The sequence below is a fragment of the Syngnathus typhle genome, linkage group LG10 (genome assembly GCF_033458585.1).
Source record: "Syngnathus typhle isolate RoL2023-S1 ecotype Sweden linkage group LG10, RoL_Styp_1.0, whole genome shotgun sequence".
NCBI classification, from domain to species: domain Eukaryota; kingdom Metazoa; phylum Chordata; class Actinopteri; order Syngnathiformes; family Syngnathidae; genus Syngnathus; species Syngnathus typhle.
This window is the reverse complement of record NC_083747.1, coordinates 6,367,477-6,385,066: the sequence shown is the minus strand read 5'-3', so window position 1 is coordinate 6,385,066 and position 17,590 is coordinate 6,367,477. Positions and strand designations below refer to the sequence as shown.

The window sequence follows — 17,590 nt, the reverse complement described above, 5'->3', positions numbered from 1 at the left end:
CCTGTGGCCCACAGAGGTTTGGAGCTGTTGCAATTGTCGGGGCGTTATTCATTTTCAATCTGACAGTTAGTGGCAATAAGGCAAATGGAAATTTACAAATTCAGAAAGTTGTCAAACCTCACCAAAAGACAAAAAAAAAAAGATGACTTCTTGATGTACACCAAAACACCCACCATGGTGCAGAGAGCTGAAACAAATTCCCAAACAAGCGCATCGAGGCTTGCGTAGGCACGAAAATCAGGATACGCCCATTTTCATGCTTGAGTTCAGCAGCACTATCTACAAATATAAAGCTATTGACTGTTGTTTTAATACTTCTTCAGTATAAGTGTGTGCTATTCTGAGCTCCAAAGTGGGTTACAAGAACAAATTATGTGAAGTGAGCCTAGGGGGAAAATCAAACAAAGTCAATGAGGTTTTTTTTTTTTTGCTCCTTTTTCCTGAGCTCAGCATTTCTTGGCAGGTGAGATTTACATGATTCAACAAGAAGGTGTAGTATGAACTTGGCTTTTATTGTAATAAGAACACATCCTCACTGGGGCATGCACTCTGATGTAGTTCTTCTGAAATTAGTTGCACACATAAAGCACAAACTGTAGAATAAAAGATTTTTTATTTATTTATCTGAACAAAAATAAATTGGAAAGTGACAGAGGAGGGCTAGTCGTTCAGGGGGTTGAAAAAAATAAAGCTTTTCAGGTGAACTAAAATAAATATGTTTTACTCTTCCATCTAATACACTCAATGTTCTCTACATAATAAATCCCACAGTTTACACTGTTGTACAGTAAGGAATGAGTGTGAGACTTGACCAATACTTGACCGAGATCTCCATCATCCGCCAAATAACATTTTTATTGGTATTTTTGCTGATATCTCCATGTTGACACATGGTCAGCAAGAAAAGAGGTGAGAGAGAGAGCACTTGGCAGCTTCATTGTGTGGGAACAAAAACTGAATTCTACTGGGCATGGAGTTTGTTCAGCACAATAAACTGACCAATTATTTTTGAAGTGGCAGGGGAGTGTTTGAAATGTGAGAATTTTCCCCTTTGTACACAACCACTGACAGGGAATAAATGACAACCACGTAAACAAGACATTGAACTGACGACTTTTCTTTCCCCCGCATTTTTTTTCTTAAACACACATAATAGACAGATATACAATTGACTGTTTGAATTGACTGCTATTGCATGCAGCATACGTGTGTGTTTGCACACAGTCCTGAAGCTGCGATTGAAAGGTTGGCTGGTGTATCATAAACCTGTGCTGTTTGACATTTGATTAAATAGCATTACTGTCAATCAGCGGAGTGAGATACCAGGCATCGGGGTCACACAGGTTGCGAAGGCTTTGCTTCATTGTTGACTGGGTAGGCATTATAAACATGTAGAAAAGTGCTCACAAGACATATAATGTAAAAACGACTTTTTAATTGCTTGTATTCCACTATTTGTGTCTCTGGAAAGCATGCACATCTATGAAGTGTGAAATTGTACAACCAATTACATTTTGAGCTGCCTATAGTGTATGTCAGAAATAATTTCTTTCAGCAAGCACTTCAGCTGATGGCCTCATGACGATGTAACAGTTTGGCTAATCAAACAATCTTGCTCCCAAACCAATTTTTTTTTTTCACTCGTGTCGTAGACATTACCGTGATAGGCTGCTGCGAATAAGACTGGCTATCAATAGGACAAAATCACAATTCATCCATCCACCCATATTTTTATGTTTTTTGTGATGAACAACTCAAAACTTGTTTTTCACAACACAAAAATACCTTCTATGATAAAAAAAATATGTATCGTTTTTTTTAGAGATCCGCACCTTATGGTGGGAAGTGTGGGGGGCACAAGCATCTTGGTCAGCGGGCATGGGCCCCTATGGCCCCACCACCTTCATCAAGGTAATATGAAGCTTTGAAGCTGGGGTGAGCAGTGTCTTATTTACATAAGATAGAAAAGCACCCCCAAAATTTGTTACATGCAACATGATTTTCAAGAGAGGATGATGATGTGACGGATGCTGTCACTCTTGATCCTTGGGGTATTGTGACCAAAGCACGTCACACCATTTTTATTTCAGGATATCTTTCAATTTGTGGAGATATATGTTGTCTTCTTTGAGTAATATGACCAAGGAACAAGAAAGAAGTTTGAATATTTTACCAGACTAATTGTGAGGTAGGAAAACAAAAGCACAAAAAAAGGAGCCTATGTTCCTCACATACAATATATAAATAAACAAAAAAAGAACAAGGTTGATCTCATGAGCTTGGTCAATTAAAACTTTGATCAGCCTGCGGAATCACATTTGTTCTATACCATACCGTATTTATATATGGAACAGATGTTAGGAACGCGCACTGCTACCTCTATCCAATGTTAATTTTTAGCCAACTGTCACTAACCAAGGTCAACTACTGATGGTCTAACAAGAGCAGGAGTCAGATATCAGGGAATGAGGGCGGTAACCGTATTTATTTGTTTTCAGGTCAACCTACTTGCACAATAAAAGGTTGACCCATGACCCGTCCGTCCATTAATCAATGTAAAGATGAATAAGTGAATGATATACATGGCAGCTGGCTTTCTAACTGGCTCCCCTCACACTGTTCAAATCACTTCGAAATCATTTACCGTTGTTAGTGTGTGTGTGCGCGGAGGAGGGGGGGGGGGGGGGGGGGTCCGATGGATCAGCCAAATGGAGTTTGAAACCTAAAGAGTAACCAGGGGATTAGAAAGTGGATGAAGGGGTGATGAGTGCATGGCAATCTGGTACTGGTGTGGGAGGTCTCCATTACAAGGGGATAGGCTTGAAGTGGAAGGCAGAGAAAGTATATGGTAAAATGGGGTGGGGGGTTGTTGGAGGGAAGATGATGAAGGGGAGACAAGTGGAAAGTAGTGTAACAAGTAATCAGACAGCTATACTACTGGACAACGTGTTGATGTGGGAGGTCTGGGAGGTACAAGGAGGTGGGGCAATTTAGAGACGGTATGAGGGCTTGCGTTGTATCCATTGCAAGTGCTATGAATATACGTATGTATGTGTATACACACACACACACACACACACATATACATACGTGTATGAATATGTAAGCCTTGTCAACCACCAGTGTTATTTTTTTTACTTCTGGGTCACCCTATCTTAGAGGCAAAAGAATATCCGGTAGAGACGTTTGTAGAATAATGGCAATTGAAACGTCAGTGAAGAGAAGGGAGAAGGACGAAGGAGACATAGGAGAGGGAGGAGAGGAAGTAACAGGGCACTTTATTCCATTCTCTAATATTGATTTGGATCTGACACCATACGTGACACCAGATGTCAACCGAGCGGTTTAAGTTTCTATTGGTTCAGTTAAAGCTGTCAAACCTCATATGACTCCTACTTTTGTTAACCACAAAATTGTTGTATGAAATTCTGTGTGTGTGTGTGCGTGTGTGTGTGTGCGTGCGTGTGTGTGTGTGTGTGGGGGGGGGGGGTGCGTGTGTGTGTGTGTGTGTGTGTGTGTATCCTACAAAAACATTTCGATTACAAGTGCAAATATTTGAGTGAATATTTAAAACAACACAAAGATGATAATTGTAATGCTTGAATCTTTGGTCCGATATCAAAATTATACTTATTAGTTATACTTAGTTATTGTCGTACTAGATCTTTTAGGATTGTTCCCCTCTATATAAAAAAAAAAACCCTACGTTTATTTTTTTTGCATTTCTTCTGTCTTTAATGTTAACCAATAAATACTAGATGGTGAGTGTATATTATTATCCACATCATGCTAAACTTTTCATATAATAACACTGTGTCTAGTCTATAATGTTTTACATGATCGTGTAAATTTAAATTTCGGTGTGTCTGCGTGCACTCTTGCATGCACTGCATTTGTATTGCAGAGGATGTGGTAAGTGGTATTAAATCACATTTTATTTTGTGCGCTGCAGATGTGATGTCCACACGTGTGCTGAAATGTCGCAGCATTAATATAGTGTGACTATGCCCAGTCATCCATTAAGATTTTGATGTCACATTATAGAGTGTTTAGTTCTGCCTTGATGGGCTGCTGCACATGAGGATTTTTCATTAACATGACTCAATGTGCGACTAAGTATATTTCAAATATACATAAGATTATTTTTAATAACTAAAACAAATATATAAAACATGTACAAAACATACTGTATTTTATTACTCGTTTTATTTCAATATTTCTATTGAAAAATAAAGATTATGATGATAACAGCTTTCCACGTACAACATATTTCCAGCCTGTGGTGCATTTTAGGATTTCTGAACGTATGGTTGCAATATTTCAGCCAACCAGGAGGTGGCAGCTTTTCTACTCTTTCCACAAACTCCTAACTGACTTTGGGGAGCAGGGAAGAGCTGGGAAATTTATAGCATTCATCGACAAAATATAAAGATAAAATAATAGAACGTTTGAATTTGGAGATGCAATATTTTAACTCAATAATACTTTATTTCCTATAATGATTTCAGTCAATCATTGTAAATTATCTGTGATTCAAAGGGTGTTTTTTACTTTAAGGAATATATGATATAAAACTGGAAACTTTGGAAAATATAGGAAAATACCCACAATATAATAACTATGTTACTTTTATAATTGTGTCTATTTTTTCTTTTTAATTTGTGTTTTTGTGTGTAAAGTATATTAGTTTGTTTGTGATGTCAGCACAAAATTCCTCTTATAAGTGACTTACTTTTGAAAGTCACTGTTGCCTCACTGTGCTTCCTGTTTTGATCTGCAAACACCATCTTGTGGGAGCATAGCAAACAATCGGCCATCATCATGCCTATAAAGCTGTTTTAGTTACACAGAGAACTCTCCCAGGGGGTGTTTTGTGGCCATTTAGTCGCCCGTCTTTCTCTGTGAGAGGTCACACACCCACACAGACAGTTTACATTTCCTCTGTCACAAAAGCAATACAGTGCAATTTCCCTGCACAAAATACCCCCTCTGGTCACCGGCAACACAATGACCTTTTCATTCTATTGGCACACCTCACGCTCATTCTCCTACTTGTGATTTCAACAATGACAATACATCTTGAGATGAATATACACTGATGTGTTTTTTTTTTTTCATTTCTTCACTGCAGATCCCCTCTAAGCGTTACAGGAATTGAGGATAATCCTCTTGAAAGAAACATGAAAAGGTAGAGATGGTGGATGTGCATCTTGAAAGCAAAGCAGGGGAACTTCATAGATGACCTGAGTAGTGAATGCGAAAGAAGGGCAGCGGGACTTATTCCCCCTTGACTTCACCCTCGCTTTTCCACACTTTTCTCCTCCCACCTTTCCTACATCGTACTTGAGTACCTCCTTAGCACCCCCAACCCATCCCTTCCATTTCCCCTACTGATGCCCTGGACTTGTGTTTGTCCTCGTATGTCCTCATTGTTTCTTTAAAATTGTGCTGTGACAAACTGCTCATCGCACTTATTTCCCTGTTATTCACAAAAAAGTGACTATAGGTCTCTTTCTTGGCTCCCTCGTTTTCTAGTTCCCTCTCTCTCTCACTCTTCTTACGACATCGATACACACATACACGCACGTAAACGACATGCCACAGTCTCTTCCGCCCTGAGACAAATACAAGGTGTTTCCAGACGACTGCTTCTCCTGTTTCAGGGTAACGAGACTTACTGTGATTTGATGATTCCCAAAGTTGGCCAAAGTTAACTTGCACTTGCACTTGTGTATGGCACATTGGAGTGTGTGTGTGTGTGTCCTACATCACAGCATACCAATGTGAGCTTCTCAGTTCAAAACAGGATTTTCATAACTAAAACATTCACCTTTATTGTGTAAATGTTAGATTTTGCTCTCCTCTCCTTTTGTATGTATATGAAAAAGTTACCCGTCATGATTATGTTGTTTGCGAGTGTGGATATTTTTTTCTTACGCAAGTGCAGGCACATCAAAAGGTTGGGTTGGGTATTGACTATGTCGACTGTGTCTCCCTCACATTTGTGTTTGGGCGACAGGCAATCTACCAACTGTCAATCACAGGGAGGCGACCCAAGTTGGGAATTATCAAAGAGTCTGACTTGGGGTGTCGGTGGTGAGAAGGATCTATTTGAGCCCGACACGCTATCAGCTGCAAATCTAAAGATGGGTCCATTGCAAGACTGGATGCACATATTCATGAATGAGCTGCTTATATATTTTGTCTTTTTATTTGACCATTGCATTTGGTATTTAAACATGTGAAACTTGTATTTTTTAATTAATTAAGAAATATTGACTGTGTTAAGAATTGCCATTTGGTAAAGCTTCTGATCACTCCCTGCACTTATTCCACCTTCTCCCGTGAGAAAAAAATAATTGCATCTATTAATTAGGTTTTTTTTTATTTTTGGACTAACATTTCCCACTTCACAAGGCAATAAAACCAAAAACATCAGATCAAATTCAAACTAATCGAAACAGATTTACTTCCTTCCAAATGTTCTTCGATTGCTTTTTATGAGACTGCATTAAATCATTGATGCCCCCTCAAGGCTTATGATCATTTGAAATCGATTGATAGAAAATTACTTTTCCACAGTAATAAAGCATCACACTTTGCCTAACCTTTGAACTTTGCCCGCACTTGCCCCTGGCTCAACGTTACAGACAGCTGCTGGAGTTCAATGTGACATCCAGATGCATTTAAGTGTGCTCATGCTTTGAATATGGAGATTATGGTTGCTCTGTTTTCTTCCACCATCAATACATATATCTGCTTGACTTTTTTCTTCTCCTTTTAAAGGTTATTGACACATCTTAACTTGACTCTAACCGACCATGATTTAAATGTAATTTAATTTGAACTAAATGCGTATTGATTATAGGAAAACCATGACCCCCGTTTTTGTGTGTCCCATATCATCTGGGTAAAAGCATTGTTTGTATGAATTATGAACGCAGAAGTAACTATGCATAATTATGTTTTCTTTATGATGCTTGAAACACAGTAAAGTCTATAAATATAGGTGTTCCCGTTGCTATATATCAGGTGCATTGAACAGAGAATTAAGGGTGCATTCTTACCCTGTAGTAATATGATTCACAGGATTTGGAGGACCATCATCCCTGAAAATATGTCACCAGTGGGAGTAAAATGATTCCCAAATGTAATCAATCTCACTCTTATCAGCATTACATGCCCCCCTACCCCCCCATCTCTTAAGAATAACTGACATAAATGGTCTGAAAAAATTAAGATGATGTTTTATTCCAGTACGCAGTGTTTAGTACATTTAATACGACCCCAACAGTGTGCGCATTCACAAATTCCAACAATTTCCTAAAATAACTATTGTAATGTCGTTTGTGCTTGTTAATACAGCATATGTGCAAGTTTTTTTTTTCAGAAACAAAAGTTAGATGTTAGAGATAATTATTTTATTATTGCTCATTGTTGTCATAAATAAAAGTTCAAACTCTTTAAAAATGTTGATTAAAATGTCAAATCATAATTATTTGTATTCTTGAAAATACAACCAAATATTTTATTGAATATTATAATCATTTCCGACTTCTCATACAAGCCCAGTGAGCTGGCTGAAATTTAGGTAGTGCAGTTGATCTGTAATTCCCTCGACCCTTTCTTGTGCCATTCTTTATGACGAGTGTTACAATGAATTTGTTAAGTTGTGTGTTTTGCCCCAAAATGGTAGAAAGCATGCAGGTATAAATGAGCGTACCTCCATCAGGAGTGTATCTTGACAGAATGAGAGATTGTACTTTTGAGCCATGAAATTGCAGGCTGGTAAGCCTTAGGCGATCACCAGGTGTGACTGATGCAACCAGGACCTGCTTGGACAAATGTAACAGAGCGTACCAACATTCCTTCCTGTCAATCATATTATAGATCTCCAAAATGTATTATAAGTGCTAAAGTTTTTGAAGAGAGTGCTCTGTCAATGGAATGATCAATAAGCACTAGGGTTAAGACCTAAAACCTTGAGCTTTTAACTTCCAAACATCATTACGGTTCAAAAGTACGGCAACATGGCAAGATCTTCAAAGGGATATTTTTTAACCCTACTATAATGCATTCAAATGTACGATCAAGTTCTATCCTTGAGGTCAACTTGACTCTAGTAATTTAAAACTCTAGAAACATTTTTTTCTATTTGTTGTCCAAGTTTTTGTTTATTTTGACTTTGATTGTTGGGTAATAAGCCAAAAACGTAACCTCCAAATTCCCCCCCACCCCATACATCAAAAACACAATTTACGTGACTATGCTGCAATATCCAACTCCCCATAAAATCCCACAGTTAATCAAAAATTGAATAGGAATACTTTATGTCGATGAATATAGTATTTATATGCATGTGTGAGATATTTTTCTGCGTGCCGTTTGTCTGTCATCAAAGCGTAGGACACAGGTAAAAACCCAGATCGTAATTAGAGACAAGGTGGCTAGAAATATTGCCCTTTCAGTGTCAACAGCCCAAAGGCTTGACGTAATTTTGCCCTTTTATTTGTATACTCCTGCCAAAATGAGCTACCCAATGTAGGCTTGCCCTCTGGTCACGTCTTTTCAAATGTCCCCATACACACCCTTTGCTCTACATTTGTCATCTTTTTTGATGGTGTTATAAAGAGCTAAAATGCTGATTTGATTTATTGGATGTTGCTGATGCATATCTGGAAGCATTTTGATGACATTAGAAGAACTATGTCTACCGTGCTGTTCAGATGGGGTGACCCTCTTGACCCTTCCCCCACGCTGCTCTTGGCTCTTACACTGTTGAGCGCTGGCTTCTGTGACTCAAACTCACCTGAAAATTTTATGGTGAGGGTTTGTGACCGAATGCCCTCCCATCAGACGTGCTTTGACGCTGACAGTGATATCAATTATTGGCAAACGGTTGCCTTTTTTGAGCACCACTCTCCCAAATCCTTTGCCAAAGACACATAATTTACACAACAACTACTTGAAATCTACGATGATAGTCTTTGTTTGCTTTCAATATATAGTTTTAGAGGAATTGTATTGTATCATTATGATCTTGATGAATTACATTTTCATAATGGAAGTTTGACACCTGCAATATATACCTAATCACAGGTTAGGTCTCTTGACGGCTGTTAACTGTACTGAGCTACTGTTACTCTACAATGACAATTGAAGTGAATTAAAGTTGCGGTGAGGGGCCTTTAAATGTCTCTCTGGATTACCACACCTGTCTATTGTACAATAAGATTTACGTATGTCTCTGTCTTGGCTGTGCAACACCGTGATGTTCACAACCCATTACTGTGTGTGTATGTGAGTGTATACGAGTCAATGCCTCTCTGAACTTGTGTTTCTTTACAGTGATCGTCATAGATGCCCTCTTGAGAAAACCCCACCGAACGTGATACGAATCTATCTGAAACATGCATATGTTTATTCTCTTATATGGGAGCTAATGTGACTGCTCTGTCGTGCGCTTTATATATTACATTGCAAATTAATGCAAAGTGCAATGTCAAAAGAATAATAATAAATATACGATGGTTGGCTGGACGGATGGACGGACGGATAATAAGTACTACCAGGATTTTTCTTACGTGTGAACTGGATGTCTTTGGATTCAGCAATGATGATGCCATGCATGTCTCTGATGATGTGATGGACTTCGGTCTAGGCGGCCAGCGTACAATACCCACTTTGTGACAGAATGAATGTTTGTCTCTCTCCCCAGGTGCCCTATTACTGACTGGTCACCAGTTCATGATGTCGTTTGCCTTTTGCCCAAAGTCAGCAGGAAGAGGCTCCAACATGACCATGAATGGGATAAGCAGCGGTTAAAATGGATGGGTGATAACGTCCAGACAAGATCCATTCATGTGCACGTTTGAGGTACAAATGTATTATTTAACAATGTCTTTGTACTTTGATTTGTGTGTGTACCATGAAAAAAAATCCATGGGTAGTTCGCACATTTTAATGATGAATTAGCCTTCAAAACAAATGTCAAACATATATCTTGATGCACAATGTATTGAAACTGCAGTCATTTATAAAATCAATAGCATGTCTTTTAACAATAATGTCTTAAATTGGCCATTTGCTAATGAGTTGACCAATATCCTAGACCATCAACACAATTGGCGAAATTCAGAAAAACTAATTCAAATTTCAAAGGCTAAATATGGTCCTGTATTTTTTATTTTTTTTTGGAATACCTTGCTTGAATAGATTAACAGATCATATTTTTCTAAATTCGTCACCAATAATAATGAAGTTGCACTGCTCGTCAAAGCAGAGTGATCATGCCAAGATATTGAAGACTGAAGTTGAGACAAAATATTGACCTTTAAATGCCAGCTTTTAAAAGGTAAACAGAGTCAAAATGCTTCCACCAATAAATCGGCCTCGAGAGACCACAGGGGATGTGTAGCAGGCAGAATAATACATGTGGGGAGGGGGGTAATGAATTGGAAGGGATGTAGAAAATGTGAAGCGTTGAGCACGGACCTTTGAAATGTACTGGGAGTTCTCATAAAATCCTCAAATGGCCACTGAAGCATCTTCGTCAACCAGAGTTGAGATCTCCTATAGCTGATTATGTTGTGAAGTTGAATGAGAATAGATGTTAACTTAGTACTTAGAACTTAGTAAAGTAGCTATTAGACGTACGGTAGACTAGCATATTTGCATATCGTTCACTGAACGAAATTGAAACAAAACAAAATTCTCTAATAGAGGTTAAGTGGTCTATTTCTAGATCCCTTGATAGGATTTTACACACACATTAATCACGTTTATTACCCGGTGAAATAATAAATATAGATGTATTTTTTTTTTTTTAAAGATAAGCACAGGATTTTACGTTCAGACAAAGATGAGACAAACCATTATGATTTCTGTTTCAGTCACATGATGAAAAATTCCTTAGTGCAGTTTGTTATTGTTTATTTTCTTTGTAGTTTATTATGCTGCTTTGAAAATGAGTTTTCCTTTTTTAAATAATAAATAAATAATCCTAATAGAATTTAGATTGCAACCACCATATATTTTGCTATTCACAGCAAAAGAGCATGTCATCTATTTTCTTATAATGGGCATTTGTGACACAGCGTAACTTTACAGAATGTGTTTCCATGACAGTATACAATCCAAAAGTAATTTTGGAAGTACAACTCTGTTTATTTATTGTTTTTTTTTCTATCAAAGGTGTTGAAAAATAGATGGAATTGGGGACAGTGCAAGGTGTTGTATTCAATATGGGCTTTCATGTGATAAATTGAATGTTATTCATATATGACTGCACACTGTTTTTTGGTGATTCTGGAGAGAAGTTGCTTCTTGCTACCCAGGGACCTTTTTCCTTTTAACTGAGAAGCAGTGTAGGGGTGGCTTAGGCGGGGAGAAAGGGGGGCCCAGGGTAGGTGGGTGGGGAATCTCTACAGACCTTGATACAATTACTGCGCCTTCCCCTCTCCTTCCGCACCACTTCTGGCCGTGCTCTCACAGTGCCGCTGGGAATAAAAAGGCCCGGCTATCTGGCAGAAGATTCGGTCAGTCAGGCATCAAATGCAAGGCCCTCTTCTCACACTCTGTGCCGGGGGTGGGCACACCAGGGGACCTGCATTGTCCATTTTCACACACTTCTCTCAGTGGGGCTGTAGGAATCCTTGGCCTTCGAAAGGAAAAGTGGGTAGTGCGGTAGAAAAGAGGTAGGCACGGAGGGAGAGCAATGAAGCAAAAGGTCGGGAAAGATGGAGACAGAGCGAAGTTTTGAGGGAAAGACAAGAAAGAGATGAAAAACTTGTCTAGAGCCAAATAAAAAGCATAAAAATGACACAAATCAGCTGAATTGGAGACAATTTTTGCTTCTTTCTTATTTTTCTCCACTAACAAGATTATATTTTCATGTGCATCAATTGTTTTCAGTATCAAACTGCATATTTTAGTGCTGGGGCATCCCTCTATATAGGTTTAGTAAAATCAGTTTGCACATGTTCCAAAATCCTGATGCTGTATATGTCCTACTATTTACTGATTTAGTGGGGGGGAGGGGGGACTACACTATGATAAAGGTCATTAAAATAACAGATGTAGTGCTGTCTTTGAGGAGACATTTTCCACAGTCATAAAGCAGCTTTTCTTGTCTTTTCTTCAGTGGTTCAGGGAGCACTTCGTCACCAATCTTGCACACCACAAATAGGCAGCTCACAAAAGATTTACATATTTGTTCAATTTCAGACAGAGGGCAGGCACTCCAGCCGCTCCCCACAGCAAAATACACAAGAAATAAAATCCAGATATAATAAAGGTCCACACTGAATATCGATCCATCCATTTGCTATACCGCTTTTCCCCCAACGGGTGAAGGCGTGCTGGAACCTATCCCAGCAGTTATCGGGTAGTCGGCGGAGGACACCCTGAACCGATTGCCAGCCAATCGCAGGGCACACAGAGACAAACAACCATCCACACTCGCACTCACATCTAGGGGCAATTTGGGGTGCTCAATTAGCCTACCAAGCGTGAGGCGGACATGCTAACCAGTGCCCCACCGTGCAGCCTTCCACATTGAATAAAGACTCAAAAACTTCAGTGACAAGTTAGAACTTTTGAGTGACAGAGCTGAGCTCACTGAGGCGACTCAGGTTGAGTGATGTGTATTTTGTAAAAAATCCATGAGGCAAAACAATTCAAGAGAACATTTAATTTATTATACAGTATTTGCAGATTTGCTTCGGCAGGGCTTTGTACCCTTTTATCATTTTTGCAAATACACAAGTTGGTGACACTGTGTAATGAAATACCATTATGATTGGAGAATAAATGTGACACTTTACATTAACTTATCAAATGATGCTGTGTAAGTTTGAGATAAGGTCCTGTTTCTGTTTGGCAAATGAATTCATGTAACGCAGATAGAATGAGACTTCATATGGTCAACTATTTCATAACGCATGTCACTATAATTACAGTTCTACACTGCACATAAATTATTGTTTAAAAAAAATTACCTCTTTACAACTTAACTTCAGGAAGTCACATGCAGGCGTCTAATAGAGTAAGTCTACATGGATGCGTGTTAGACCTCGCACAAAGAAGCATGCAAGCCGGCACATTTCGAGTAATTAAGGTTTGCACCATTGTGGGAGTAAACACATTCACCAGCAATCAAAGCCGCTCCTTTTATTCCATTTAGTTTTGCCACCGTTAGCATATGGCAGGGGGACATCTTGTGCCAACCAGTGGGATGATTTAAAAACAATAATAATAATATAATTAGTAAAAATAACAAGAAGAATGTGTAAAACAATAATTCAGAAGGTTTCACTCATTCTCCCTGTGCATCAACGAAATTTCACAAAATCGTTATTTAGACATGGTCCAAACATTACTCCAACTGTCTGCCAACAAATTGTCTTTCTGTCTGCACAAAAATCAAGATACGTAAATATTCTCACATGATTTCAGCCTAAATCCTCAATAGTCTTTTCTTCACTGTTTGCTTATTTCATCTACAGTAATAGGATTATACACCACTCTGGGTATTCACATTCTAAATTATATCACTCTTATTCATTGCCTCGATAAGTTGTTCTTGCGTTTTAGAAAAAAATGACTCAGTGTCATTCAAAGTTGATAAATCTCTCATTCTAACATGCACAGAGAAAGCACTTCTTGAGGGTTGGTTGTGTATGAATATTATTACTGTTGTGCATCTGTGTGAGAAAGCGAGATAGACTTCCAAGGCATCTTTATTGCGGTGTTAAATCCCAGGTAATGCCTCCGAATAATGCATGATAAGGCAAACAGAGGCACCCCTTTCAAAATATTCTAATGTGATCATTGGAGTGGAAAATAAAGGAATGTGGATGGGTGAAATGTCTTCCTCTTCTCCCTACTCCTTTACAGAATTAACATTGCCTCTTTTTTTCCCTCTTCATTTTTATGTGCTTTGACCACTGGGGTACAATGTTGTGTTTGCAGGGACCTTGCCACAGCCACTGATGAAATTTCTTTAGGTACTTTATGTGGGGATATTGGGTAATGGTTAATTTTATTTTCATCCATTATCAGTGTTGTATCAGTGTTGGTCCATGCATTTGTGTGGCATCCAAGACCCAGGCTGATCTATTAATGCCTAGTAAATCACTCCGTTGTAACCCTGATTTTCCATTCGCAGAGAGCTCTTAGAGCTTTCTTAACTAACAAAGCCTCAGATCAGCTCATCAGAGTCAAATCTGCAGGCCGTGGGTCACTCGTTTTTGTTTACCTACATAAATACTTTGGAATCACAGTCGTGCCATGAGATACAAATGAGCCGACTTTCCGACAAGCCGTTTCTTCAGATACGAGCAATGAAGCTAACTCAAGTCCACAAATTTTGAGAAATTCATTCAAAAATATATATACGTACTTATGCTAAAAGTTTATGTTTTCCATTTTTTTTATATTGAAATACTTTTTATGAGTAAATACAGTACATACACACAAATATCATCAACTGCAAACTACTTTGTTTGTTTGTAACGAATGCAGAGCACTGGGAATATAACAGAAAAAAAAAAGAAAGCACTACTCAAATTTCCGGGATAAAGAAGTTCAAGCAACCATTAAACCCAGAGAATCTTGCAGACATGCTTGGTTGGAAAACCATGTCATGTCCATACCTGCCAGAGTCACTCTCGCATTACCTCCCTGTTTTTTATGCAGAACTGCAAAAGTAAGAGGCACAAAAAGCAACTACATGTTAAGTAGGTATTAAATTTGTATAGTTTTAATACTTTCAGGTAGGGGGAAATATTCAAATGCACCCATTCCCTCTTGTTCAGGTTTAGAGTGATTGAAGGAACTTGTGATTGAGTTTCCACACGGTGCTCCCATCTGCACATGCCAGCCCTTATCTGCCTTGATATTAACATGCCTCTTTCATTAGAAAACCAACCCATTTTCTGGTTTATGGGTAAAATAAGATGCAGAATGAGACAATAAAGTGCATTTGTGTTTCAGTGGATGCATTATGAATAAGTAATTGTAAGTGCCTGCCTCGGCTGTGTCGTCCTCAGGAAGATAATCACTGCATATAACACATTCTCTGCCCCGTAACACGGCTCTGCCTCATGTACTAACTCTATTATGTAGGTGAATATTGAAAAGGCGATCATGACTTTATAATATCCATATGCATCAGCAAGCAGAAGGGATAGGGAGATTGTAAAAAAGGATGGAAAATCGGGTCACAACTGATCTTTCTCCATTAATTATTTTTTTATAAATTCGGGCAATGACTCATAAAATGGGAAATTATACAAGTGGCTGAAATTGTAACTCCTAAGTGTTAATAACTATTTCATATTAGATTTAGGTCATATAGGTCTCTTTTTAGGTCTCTTAAAAAGACACTCAGAAATATAAAATGAACTATTATTTAGTTTATTGAGAGTTATGACCAAGTACAATAGTGAAATTTTTTGACTTTATCTTTAGGGTTCTTCAAAAGCTGCCCTCTTGTGTCTTTGATAGCCATATTTCTAGATCTAGGAGAATATACTGGCGACTTTATTCTCAGGCAAATATTCACTTGACATGTCTATCTACAATAGTAATTGTCACATTGTTTAAATTTTAACCACTAACAACATACATATTTGTCAAGTGAAATTACTTGTAGAAACAACATGTGCAACCTGCATTGTGACTTCTTCCAAATTTGAAATGCAAAGGAGATTCAATGCGCTGGTGCTGGTCGCATGTGTCAAGGGACTCTGGGTTGGTCATGACAGAGAGAGCGACCACCTGGCCCCCAGAGTATGTACGCATCACACCACGATCAGTGTCACTCCAGTGTCCAACATGATGGTCTGAGGCTGTGACACATGCCCACGTACACACAGAATTAGACACATTCAGGCAGAAAGATGATTGGCATGTCCTTTTTGTCTGACCATCCACAATGTTTTCAGTTCATCTAAAGAAAAGCATGCAGGGTGAAAAAGAAGGTGAATATTTACCAGCTAAAAATCAGCAAAGAATAAAATGTATTTTTACATGTATGCACATATGCCCATATAACTTCATAACTGGAGTTCTACACAGCTTGATTTATGTCATTAGGAATGTAAATGTGTCTTTATATATGTGTAAATGGAATGGTAGACAAGATTTTGGAAGACAATCGATCCAACACCTTTCTAAATATATATTGCGATGGAAAGAACAAAAAGTTAAGTAATAGCGACTATGTATATGAGTCTGGCTGGGAAATTTGTCCTGAAGGTAAAATAACTTTCACTTGCTGCAACCTGCTTACATTTCCTACAAATTTCTCAAGAACTTGATCATATCCCTTTCAAATTGAAACACGTGAGAACACAAAAAAAGTTGTAGTGATGCATATTTTTATTACAGCCTCCACTTTCCTACAACTTTCCGCTCTTTTCTTCACATTAAGAGAATAGAGCCCATGTCAGAGCTTATCTATAAGTATTGATTTATTTGAATATTAATGAGAAAATGACTCATTCAAAATGGCAGGAATCTCTGACCAACAGCAATCTCTTAAAAAATGGCATGCTGCTGATTTAGATGATGGACCGAGATGATAAAATAATGAACATAAAAAACAATATTTTGGCATGGGATCAAAAGACAATGGCATTCGATTGGGTTCGATTCAGTAGAATAACATTTTTATTTTCAATCAAAAAAGGTCTTTGATTTGCACATAGTTGTTTATCTGCTTCTTGTTTTTAAAATGATATCTATGGTTGAGTTTTACATCACATAATGCTTACTGTGACCTTTTTTATTATTAATCTGTGCAAAGGAACCCATAAAGAAACCTTAAAACCTATAAGACCACCACCTCTAACCACAAATCTGGAAGTGAGATGATTTGAATGTGCCTTCGAGACTGCGTGTCCCTGTGTCCTCAGATGATGTGCAAACTACCAGGCTACATGAAACTGCTAAGAGGGAAAACCCTAAAACAAAATGCCACATATGCAATACTTGAAAGAAGGAATCATCCCTCGTTTATGTCACACTGGGTTACAAGATTTTTGATCGTTGTCACCCTTGTCATGTATTGTACATTGGGTGTGCCTCTACATGTGGAATCCAAAAAGATGTCCAAGGAACAAGGACCCAACGCTAAGATTTACAAGACACATTGGTTCGACAATTTTCGTGCTACATACAGATCCTCTCCGTGTTTTATGTTCTGGCCAGTTGCTAGGGCAACACCTGAAGATAGCTAGTTAACTAAGTGCAGAGGAGATGCTCCCGTTGTGTTGATCAATTATGGATGAGTGAGCGAACTTGGACATGTTAAACCTCTTAGAGTGGATGAAGAGGCAGAACAGTGAGAAAGAGAGGGGACTGAAGATTGACAGGCAGACAGATGAATGCGTTGTGCCAGACTATCACAGCTGGGTTAAAAAAAAGGAGAAGGTATAATGGATATTAACTTGAAACTTCATGTGTTGGACTTATTTCTCCCAGAATAATCAATGTCTTACACATCTTATAATTGTTCCAACACGTGTTGGAAGCATCACATTGGTATAAAAAGCGAATAGACCTGAATGACCCCGATTATCTCAGG

The 17,590-nt window shown here is 38.3% G+C and overlaps 1 long non-coding RNA gene across 1 annotated transcript in view; it reads left to right on the top strand.

Moving 5' to 3' along the window:
* The first annotated feature begins 275 nt into the window (after nucleotides 1–275).
* Nucleotides 276–17,590, top strand: part of LOC133161145 (uncharacterized) — a 39,191-nt gene continuing 21,876 nt past the window's right edge. Inside the window, exons 1-4 of the long non-coding RNA XR_009716017.1 lie at nucleotides 276–463; nucleotides 1,823–1,911; nucleotides 5,132–5,188; nucleotides 9,719–9,876. This is a non-coding gene — a long non-coding RNA (uncharacterized LOC133161145). The remainder of the gene's footprint in view (nucleotides 464–1,822; nucleotides 1,912–5,131; nucleotides 5,189–9,718; nucleotides 9,877–17,590) is intronic.